The 11,026-nt window shown below is 40.0% G+C and overlaps 1 pseudogene across 1 annotated transcript; it reads left to right on the forward strand.

Moving 5' to 3' along the window:
- Positions 1 to 3,717: 3,717 nt before the first annotated feature.
- LOC308623656 (small ribosomal subunit protein uS2B-like) lies at positions 3,718 to 5,078 on the forward strand (annotated as a pseudogene). Its single transcript has 2 exons — positions 3,718 to 3,845; positions 4,353 to 5,078. The product of its transcript is annotated as a small ribosomal subunit protein uS2B-like (transcript).
- The last annotated feature ends 5,948 nt before the right edge of the window (positions 5,079 to 11,026 follow it).

Below are 11,026 nucleotides of genomic sequence, written 5' to 3' on the forward strand. Positions count from 1 at the left end.
AACTATCTATCTAGTTTCCTGCATCTTTTCAGTAGCAGTGCTCATTCTTACCATTTGGAGTGTGGTTTTGAAATACCAAGTCCCACTTGAAGAAACAAAGGCTACTTGGAGAAATGGGTGATTCTAGATCTGGGGAAGGAAATGTATAGAATGAGCATAAAATATCTTGACATACTGAAGAGCAGAGGAACTATTAAAGACTTCTAGGGTCATGTCCAAAGGACCCAGGAGCCAACTTGAAGGGGCTCCGCATTGGCCAAAGATGGGACAACTTGAGTTTCAATAAGGGAAATAATTAGAATGGACTGAAACCCATTAAATAAATTTAAATACATAAATTCATGATAATAATGTAGTCTTACCAAAGGGATTAAACCTGAATCTGATCAACTGCCAATTTACAGGAAATAGAGGACAAAGACACATTGAAAACACCATGAGTGTGCAGTCTGCAAAATCCAGACTGTGGGGAGCCCTGCAATCAGACAGCTGAGTTCAACAGATAAATTGTAAGAAAAAGAAGGGGGAGAACCATTAGATTAAAGGAGACTTAAAAGACATCAAATTATCCTAAATGATACATTAGAACAGTTAGACTAATATTTTCAGGACACTAAAATCTGTAACAAGGATGCCCACTGTCACCACTTCTATTCAACATAGTATTGGAAGTCCTAGCCACAGCAATCAGGAAAAGAAATAAAAGGCATCCACATTGGAAGGGAAGAGGTAAATTTGTCATTATATGCAGATGACAGGATACGATATATAGAAAACCCTAAGACGCCACACAGAAACTACTAGAACTGATAAACGAATTCAGCAAGGTAGGAGTATACAAGGTTAACATACAGAAATCGGTTGCATTTCTTTACATTAACAATGAAATATCAGAAAGGGAATGTAAAAAACCAATCCCTTTTAAAATCGAGTCAAAAAATAAAATACTTAGGAGTAAACCTGACCAAGGAGGTGAAAGACTTATATGCTGAGAACTATAAAATATTAATAAAGGAAATTGAAGATGACTCAAAGAAATGGAAAGATATCCTGTGCTCTTGTATTGGAAGAATTAATATTGTTGAAATGGCCATACTACCCAAAGCAATCTACAGATTTAGTGTGATTCTTACCAAATTACCTATGACATTTTTCATAGATCTAGAAAAAATAATCCTAAAACTTATATGGAACCATAAAAGACCCAGATTCGCCAAAGCAATCCTGAGGAAAAAGAAAAAAGCAGGAGGCATAACCCTCCCAGACTTCAGACAATATTACAAAGCTTACAGTAACCAAAACAGCATGGTGTTGGCACAAAAACAGACATATGGATAATGGAACAGAATAGAGAGCCCCCAAACAAACACACACACCTGTAGTCAATTACTTTGACAAAGGAGGCAAGAATACACAAAGGAGAAGAGATAGTCTCTTCAGCAAGTGGCGTTGGAAAAGTTGGACAGCCGCATGTAAATCAATGACATTAGAACACACCCTCCTCCCACCATACACAAAAATAAACTCGAAATGGCTTAAAGACTTAAATATCAGACACGACACCAGAAAACTCCTAGAAGAGAGCATAGGCAAAACATTCTCTGACATAGATCGTACCAATGTTTTCTTAGGTCAGTCTCCCAAGGCAATAGAAATAGAAACACAAATTTAAAAATGGGACCTAATCAAACTTACAAGCTTTTGCACAGCAAAGGAAACCGTAAATTAAATGAAAAGACAACCTACAGGCTGGGGGAAAATATTTGCAAATGATGCGACTGACAAGGGCTTAATTTCCAAAATATTAAAAGAGCTCATATAACTCACTATCAAAAAACAAACAACCCAATAAAAAAATGGGCAGAAAACCTAAATAGACATTTTTCCAAAGAAGACATACAGATGGCCAACAGGCACATGAAAAGATGCTTAACGTCACTAATTATTAGAGAAATGCAAATCAAAACTACAAGGAGGTACCATCTCACACGGGTCAGAATGGCCATTATTAAAAAGTCTACATATATGAAATTCTGGACAGGGTGCAGAGAAAAGGAAACCCTCCTATACTGTTGGTGGGAATGTAAATGGGTGCAGCCACTATGGAAAACAGTATGGAGGTTCCTCAAAAGGCTAAAAATAGAGTTACCATATGACCCAGAAATTCCACTCCTGGGCATATATCTGGACAAAGCTATAATTCAAAAAGAAACATGCACCCAAATGTTCATAGCAGCACTGTTCACAATAGCCAAGACATGGAAACAACCTAAATATCCATTGACAGATGAGTGGACGAAGATGTGGTACATATACACAATGGAATACTACTCCCCCTTGTGGTTGCCAAGGGGAAGGGTGTGTAGGGGAGGGAAGGACCGGGAGTTTGAGACGAGCAGATGCAAACTATTATGTATGTAGGATGGATAAACAACAGTGTCTGACTGTATAGCAAAGGGAACTGTATTCAATATCCTGTGATAAACCATAATGGAAAAGAATACGAAAAAGAATATATATATATGTCTAACTGAATCATTTTGCCGTACAGTAGAAATTAACACATTATAAATCAACTATACTTCAATAAAGTATTTTTAAAAAGACATCAAATTAAAGAGTAAGACTAAATTATAGTGTCTAGAGGTACACTTAAAGACATTTTTTAAAGTGGTGACTATCAAAGTCAAGAGAGTGATTACTTTTGGGGGAAGCAGGGGGTTTGTCATTGGAATGGAGAACACAGGCTTCTGGTGTGACTGACGAAACTCTTGATTTGGGAAGCGAATAGAAGTATGTTCACCTTGTAATAAACCATCTGTTTATTAACCAAGATGTTAATGAAACATTTTAACCAAGCTGTTAATGAAAGTGACAAAAATGGAGAATTTTCCACTCAAACACCTAAACTCTAAAGGGGATACTTTAGTAAGAGGGAAATGGAACTCAAAAGCAAGGAATGAGATGCAAAAAGAAATGACTTTGAGTAAATTAGATCCTGAAAGAATATAATTCCTGCGTTAAATGAATTTGAGAAAGAGAGTCTGGAAAAGCATAGTGAATTGACCACATTCACTCATTTTCTTTCCAAAACACCCACTGAAGTGAAACAAAGGTATAGTTATAAACCGACAAGGTGGCTGCAGTTTTGCAAGACAGTAGGGCATTGATTTGAGGAGAGGCTCAGAACTTGGAGGTATAAGGTACCTTGGGAAGTGGAAAGTGCTTACAGGAAGCTGATGAGTAAAAATCTGTATGCTGAATAGTGACCCCTTATCCCCCATTTTTTTCCCATTCCTCTTTTTGAAATTCCATCAGCCAAAGCCATGCCTCCTAAACTAGATACTGGAGTATTATTCTTTTGAGAAACTGAATGGTCCCAGAGAAAGCCTTCTATATGTTGCCATTTGGAGGCCAAGAGCAAAAAGTTTGGTTTAGCAGCTTATCACTCTCACCTGAAACCTATTAGTATATAAAAATAAGTGTAGAAAGAAGTCCCCCAAACAAAAGTGAAATCTATAAATACGAATTGCGGAGAATAATATTGGTGAGTATTTGACAATTAAAAAAATAGTTGGATAGGTATACAGAAAACCAAACAAATTTTTAGAAGGCAATCATTAATATCGGGAAAAGCAAGCCTTTCTGTGTTACCCAAAAAGGGTCCATATGGCATTGTTCTGAGTTCCCATCTTAACTCAGAAGGAAACTATCACAATGTCCAGAGCCCCTGATAGCCTGAAAATGAAGGAGGAGGGTGTCCTCAAATTCCTTGCAGCGGGAACCTACCTTGGTGGCATCAACGTTGACTTCCAAATGGAATACAGCATCTGTTATCGAATCGGGTTCCTTTTGCGGGATGTGCAGCAAGCCGAAACGCTGAGACACTGCAGTTTGCAGCCAAGAGAGGGGTTATTCACAGGGCAACCAAGTGAGGATACGAGGATACGGGAGGACAAATCTCAAAGCCGCCTCCCTGAAGGGGAGCAGGGCGGTCTGAGGTGTGGGGAGAGTGGGGAAAGGTGATTGGGAAAAGGTGCGGTAATCGTCGTTCTGCTCACGCGTAATACGCTGCAGGCCTCCCCACGATCCAATGAGGAGGCACTCAGCACAATCTGAGGGTGGAGTCTTCAGCCCTCTGATGTCAAAGGTCACCTAGTGGGCGCTCGTGCACGCCCTGTTGGAGGGTGGGTGGTCCTAACCAGTTTTAATCAGCTCAGATGGAACTAGACACAGCTGACTCCAAGTTAGGCTACCTGCCGCTTGGAGGACATGCAATTAAAATAGTGAAGGCAGATGAAATGTATTTAACTCATTAAATACATTACCTATGGTTTCCTATCTGCAAAAAGTGATGGCACCTACATCATAAACCTGAAGAGAACCTGGGAGAAGCTTCTCCTGGCAGCTTTTGCTGTTGTTGCCATTGAAAACCTGGCTGGGGTCAGTGTCACGTGAAATACTCCCGGGATACCGGCCGGTGAGCTGTGCTGAGGTTTGCTGCTGCTACTGGAGCCGCTCCTCTTCCTGGCTGCTTCACTCCTGGGACCTTCACTGGCCAGATGCGAGTGGCTTTCTGACTTCTGGTGGTTTCTGATCCCAGGGTTGACCCCCAGCCTCTCAGAGACGTCTTATGCTAACCTGCCTACCACTGCTCTGTATAACAGACACTCCTCTGTGCTGTGTGGACACGGCCGCACCACGCACCAGCAGGAGAAGCCACTCAGCTGGTCTGATGTAGTGGATGCTGCTTCAGGAAGTTCTGCACATGTACGGCACCATGTCCTGTGACCACCCCTGGGAGGTCAGGCCTGATCACTACTTCTACAGAGATCCTGAGGAGAGTGAAAAGGAAGACCAGGCTGCTGCTGAAAAGGCTGGGGCCCAGGGGGAATTTCAGGGGGAATGGACCCCTCCAGATCCTGAATTCACTGCTACTCAACCTGAGGTCACAGACTGGCCTGAAGGAGCACAGGTGCCCCCGTGACTGGAGCGCTCAGCTGGCCACCAAAGACTGGTCTGCAGCTCCCACCACTCAGACCACTGAATGGGAAGGAGCAACCACTGAGGGGTCTTAAGCTGTTCTACAGACCAGCTTAAGACTATTTCTTAAATAGGAAAGGGAAATAAGGGTGAGGGAAAATAAACAGTTAAATAACAGAAAAGCAAAAAAAAAAAAAAAAGGCCCAGGAAAGGAAACATTCATCATAATTACTACTTGGCTTATCATTGAATAATATTTACAGAGTCATAATAATATCAATACTATTATTTTAACCAAAATTTGTGATGGATTTACTATGAGAGAACAGAGGAAGAGAGAGAATAGAGGAAGTGGGGGAAGAGATAAGTCGGCTAAATGCTGATCTCCTTATTAATAGAAGTCAATAGTTGACATCTAAAACTGATATATAAAAAAATCAAAGTAAACATATTCTTTAGAAATACGGAAGCAATGAGGTACCACATCACACCAATCAGAATGGCCATCATTAAAAAATCTATAAATAACAAATGCTGTACAGGGTGTAGAAAAGGGGACCCTCCTACATTGTTGATGGGAATGTAAGTTGGTGCAGCCACTATGGAAAACAGTATGGATGTTCCTCAGAAAACTAAAAATAGAATTACCATATGATCCAGCAATCCCACTCCTGGGCATATACCCAGACAAAACTATAATTCGAAAAGATACATGCATCCTTATGTTCATGGCAGCACTACTCACAATAGCTAAGACATGGAAACAACCTAAATGTCCATCAACAGATGAATGGATAAAGAAGATGTGGTATATATATACAATGGAATATTACTCAGCCATAAAAAAGAACAAAATAATGCCATTTGCAGCAACATGGTTGGACCTAGAGATTATCATACTAAATGAAGGAAGTTAGAAAGAGGACAAATACCATATGTTATCACTTATAAGTGGAATCTAAAATATGCCACAAATGAACCTGTCTACAAAACAGAAACAGAATCATGGACATAGAGAACAGACTGGTGGTTGCCAAGAGGGAGGGGATTGGAGGAGGGATGCAGTGGGAGGTTGGTGTGAGCAGATGTAAGCTTTTATATATAGAATGGATAAATGACAAGGTCCAACTGTATAGCACAGAGAACTATATTCAATATCCTACAATAAACCATAATGGAAAAGAATATAAAAAAGGAATGTATATGTATGTATAACTGAATCACTTTTCTGTACAGTAGTGATTAACACAACACTGTAAATCAACTATACTGCAATAAAAAATTTTCAAAAACATAAATACAGAAGCAAACATCCGATGAAATAGCCAAAAGAATGGAAGGTACATAGGGTCACCTTTGTGGGAACTGAATGAAGGCTCCCCTTCTCCAAGACACATAAACCTGTAAGAACATTATTTTAATATCTTGATTTTGTAAAAGCAAAACCAAAAACACTATCGGACTTCCCTAGTGGTCCAGTGGTTAAGACTCCACGGGGGCTGGGGGTTCGATCCCTGGTTGGGGAAGTTCTGCATGCCACGCAATGCGGCCAAAAAGGAAAAACAAAAAAAACAAACAGACAAAAAATCATTGCCATTTGCAAGAAGATAATGTCTGTGCTGTAAATACACCTGCAAGGGTTACGCAGTGCACTCCCTCCACAGCAACAAGCCTGCTTCCAGGGAGCAGAATGGGGTCTGCAGTGGGGAAAGGTGGGTCAGAGTATTTCCAGTTTTCTTCTACAGTTTGATTTTTTTAAACTATATCTATTACTCTGATGGCAAAGAAAGAAAAAAGGGAAGGGAGGGGCTGGCTTCAGGTATGGCTAAATAGAGAGGATTCAAGTAATGTCATCAGGATCTGGATTCTCTCAGCAACACAAGCATTCCTGTTAGGATCAAAAGATTGCTTCAGCCTTTACTTTCTCTCTGTGTTCCTACTCTTGAGAAGGAGTGAGCTTTCTAGGGGTGAAAAGTTGTGGGTCAATAAATGGAGCCTGGACCAGTTAAGTGGCAGGGAAGTCGCTGAAAGAACAAGACAACAACAGCAGGAAAGAACATTAACAGAGTCAAATAGGAAGAGAAGATTCAAAAAAAGGAAAACGTTTAAAATATAGCAGAAAAGTCAAGGAAAAGGAAGATGGAGAAAAGACCACGACATTGTCGAGGACATTGCTGACTTTGAGAGGATAGTTCCATGGTGCAGTGGCAGCCCAGTCATTTTGTTACAGTGGTTTTCAAAGTCTGGTTCCTGGACCAGCAAACAATAGCAACACCACCTGGGAACTTGTTAGAAATGCAAACTCTTGGGTCCCACATCAGACCTTCTGAATCAGAGACTCTGGGCCTGGACCCCACCAAGCTGTGTTTTAATAAGACCTCCAGTTGCACGCTAAAGTTTGTTGGTGGTGTGAATTGGTAAAATCTCGATATAGGAGAATTTAACAATATTGGTCATAATTAGAAATGCATATACCCTTTAACTCAGGATTTTCACTTATAGCAATGTACCCTACAGTTATTTGCATGCAGACAAAATGACATATACAAGGTTGTAGCATTATTGATTGGAAACTAAATGTCCATCAATGGGGACTGGTAAAATCTACAGTGATGCAGCTATTCTATACAATGCTATGTAGCTATAATAAAAATGAGGAAACTCTTCATGCACTGATGTCCCCCAGATAAATTATACCCATCTCTCCAGATTAAGTTGCAAAAACAAGGTGCAAAATAGCATGTGTGGTGTGCTGTCATTTGTGTAAAATAAGAAAGGAACAAAATTATATATATATATATATTGCAATGACTTTATGTATGTTGACAAAACCTCTGGAAGGACAAATAGGAAATAATATGGTTATCTACTAGGGGGATGGAAACTAGGTTATAAGGAAAAGGGTGAGAGGGAGCTTGAACTGTGGGACTTTATCACTTAATCAAAAAACATTTATTTTGAAATTCTCCAATGAATTCATCTCTGTATTACTCTAAAGCAGGTTATCATCAATTTTATTTTTTTGGCCGAGCCTCATAGAGTGTGGTGGGGTCTTAGTCCCCCCACCAGGGATAGAACCTGGCCCAGGCAGTGAAAGCACCGAGTCCTAACCACTGGACCGCCAGGGAATTCCCATCATCAATTTTAGTGTAGACGCTACAACACTGCCTACAATGGCCTCCCGGCCTCCAGGGTTCTCTAGTCTTGACCTGCTCCAATTCATTTCCTACACAGTTATAGGCAATGTTGTATCTGCCTCTAAATCCAGATAATCAGTCAAGAGAAAGACAGAATCTTTGATACCTTACCGGAGTCCAGCAAATCCTCTTCCCGAGGTGATCAATGCTGGAAAAGATGAATCCCCATCCAAGGTGACCAGGTCTCTGTATAGATCACACATGTGGAAACCTCAACAATATAACTGCAATATAAGGCAGCACAGAGTTATACACATAAAGTATCAAGGGGGCCATTTTAGTTCTTCTTCTGTAATTGTTATTAAATATTTTGAATTTCAGATCCAAACTAGAAAATTTTACTTTAAACACATTTGATATTTTTAGTTAATATGTAACAAGATCACAGAAAATAGGCTTTATATCTTTACCTAACCCTTCTTACTCTGACATCTGAGGTTTGGGAGCAGAGAGAGAGGAGAACAGCTAGTGTTTGGTTGTGTAGTGACAGCTTGTGTGTGTGTGCGTGTGTGTGTGTGTGTGTGTGAAGAACACTTAACGTGAGATCTACCCTCTGAACATCGTAAGTGTACGATACAATATTGTTAACTATAAGCCCGATGTTGTACAGCAAATCTCTAGAACTCTAGTCTTGCACAACTGTCTGTTCTACCTGCAAGAAGTGTGGATCCAGAGGGCTTTATATAGGAGGTGATTTTGAGCTGAGTTGAGTCATAAAGTTATTTATTATAAGGACATCGTAGGGAAGGTTACTCCAGGGAGAGGGAGGAACAAGACTAAAATCGTGCAGAGAGCTAAGCTGATACTATGGTCTGGAGTAAGGGTAAATCTGGAAAAGTAGGGACGGGCTGGATTATGAAGGGTTTTTATCCCTTAGGAGGGAGTTTGGACTTTACCCTGTAGACAACAGAAGCTGTTGAAGACTTTTTTTTTTTTACAGTGAAATATGCAGGTCTTTATTATACAGTGCAGTGAGTTTGGGCAACTGTGTACACCAAAGTAATTACCACCCCAGTCAAAGTACAAAGCATGTCAACCCAGAAAAGTCTCCTGGGTCCAGTGGTGTGCAGGAGATAGCTCCCCCACAGGCAATTCCAGACATCTCATCCCCATATCCTGCTGTTATGTTAAAGAGGGCCATGATGGGAAATCAGCAAATACTACAAACCAGAGATTCCCCCCTGTCCCCCGGCCCCCGAGAGCCAGTTTTCCAGCAAACTGCTGCTCGTGCCCCTTCTCAGTCAATCTTCCATGCCCAGAGAGGCAAGTCAACATAGGTTTACTTTTGCTTGTTCTTGAACTTCACGCAAATGGAATTACATCTTGTATCTTGTTTTCTTCCATCAACATGATGTCTGTGAGATTCATCAGTGTTGTGATTTATTAGTAATTTGTTCCCTTTCTGTTGCTAAGCACCATTCCAATGTACAAATAAACTGTATTTTTTCTAATTTCTTGTTGAAGGACATTCATTTGTTTCCAATTTGGAACTATTAATTTTTATTTATTTTTTCACCTTTATGGAGGAGTAATTGACAAATAAAATTTTTATACTTAAAGTGTATAACTTGATGATTTGATGTACATATGCATTATGAAATGATTACCAAATTCAAGTCAATTAACAGCCATCAGCTCACATAGTTAACTCTTTTTCATGTGTGTGCTGAGAACACATACAGTCTACTCTCAGCAAATTTCAAGTGCACAATTCCACATTATTAACTATAGTTACCATGCTGTACATTAGATCCTCAGAATGTATTTATCTTATAACTGAAAGTTTGTACCCAATTTTTAAAAAGCTCCTGTAGGGCTTCCCTGGTGGTGCAGTGGTTGAGAGTCCGCCTGCCGATGCAGGGGACACGGGCTCGTGCCCCGGTCCAGGAAGATCCCACATGCCACAGAGTGGCTGGGCCCGTGAGCCATGGCTGCTGAGCCTGCGCATCCGGAGCCTGTGCTCCGCAATGGGAGAGGCCACAAGAGTAAGAGGCCCGCGTACCGCAAAAAACAAACAAACAAAAAAAGCTCCTGTAGACATTCTTGTGCAAGTATTTTCATGATCATATGTTTTCATTTATCTTGGGCAAATATCCAGAAGTGGAATTTATGGGTCATAGAATAGGTTTATTTTTAACTTTGTAAGAAAGTGCCAGAAAGTTTTCCAAAGGGGTAGTAGTGCACAAGCAATGTATGAAAGTTCTGGTGGCTCCAGATACTTGCCAGCATTTGATGTCACAATGTCTTTTTACATTTAACCATTCCAATGTGTATGAAGTAATATCACTTCATGGGATTTTGATCTGCATTTCCCTGAAGACTAATTATATCACACATATTTTTGTGGGCTTGTTAGCTATTCCTTTATCTTCTTTGGTATTGTGTCTGATAGAATTTTGCAGAGTATTTGATAGAATTCATCAGCAAAATGATCTGGGCTTGGAGCGGTCTTTGGGGAAGGTTTTTGATAATGAATTAATATCTTTAGTAGATATTCAAGTTTTCTAATTCATTTTATTAGTTTTGGTAAGTTGTGTTTTTCAAGGAATTTGTCAATTTTTTTCTAAGTTGTTTAATTTATTAGCCTAATGCTTTACTTTTCATAATATTCCCTTATTATCCTTTTTTTAATTTTTGAATTTTATTTTACTTACTTTTTTATACAGTAGCTTCTTATTAGTCATCAATTTTATACACATCAGTGTATACAAGTCAATCCCAATCGCCCAATTCATCACACCACCATCCCCACCCCCCCCACGGCTTTCCCCCCTTGGTGTCCACACATTTATTCTCTACATCTGTGTCTCAACTTCTGCCCTGTAAACCGGTTCATCTGTACCATT

This window comes from Mesoplodon bidens (assembly GCF_964165515.1).
Source record: "Mesoplodon bidens genome assembly, chromosome: 10".
NCBI classification, from domain to species: Eukaryota; Metazoa; Chordata; class Mammalia; order Artiodactyla; family Ziphiidae; genus Mesoplodon; species Mesoplodon bidens.